Genomic DNA, 666 nt, shown 5'->3' on the forward strand with positions numbered 1-666 from the left:
TAGTCATGGATTCTTTTTTTTCTTTTTCACCTTGGGTATATCTTATACCCTAAGCATAAAAAATACCTCAAGATAAAGCCATCAATTTCATCATAGTATATAATCTGGAATTTCGATGAATTTCCTTGTGGAATGTCGTCCTTTTTTAAAAATGATAAGGTTATTTTATAAGATAAGTGTCCATTATTATTTGCAACTATTCAACATAGTATATAAATCCATTAAATAATGCATACTATAATTATCAAATATTCTATTTTTATCTTTCTTATTTTAAGAACGGATAATAAAATTATTGGTTCATTCCTGTTTTCATTTGACAATGAATTTTCCCATTCTTTGATTAAGACTAGCATAGATGAGAGACTGTAGAGATAAGTATATACACATAGATTTGTATTAATGGGGAACAGAAATTAAATTTCACACCATCATATATAACATAAATATTTGTTTTGATCCTGTGATGATTTTTCTATTTCCCCATCATGTAAGACATGCGCAATAGTAAATTAACTGTGTGGAGGGACTTGCTTGCAAAATAATTTACAATTTGGAGAAGATTTTTATATACGATAAACAGCGGATCTAAAAATTTTAAGTCGTGAGATTAAACATTTAATATATAAAAATAATAAAAAATTTATATAAATATGTTAAAATGTA

The sequence above is a fragment of the Arachis duranensis genome, chromosome 5 (assembly GCF_000817695.3).
Source record: "Arachis duranensis cultivar V14167 chromosome 5, aradu.V14167.gnm2.J7QH, whole genome shotgun sequence".
NCBI classification, from domain to species: Eukaryota; Viridiplantae; Streptophyta; class Magnoliopsida; order Fabales; family Fabaceae; genus Arachis; species Arachis duranensis.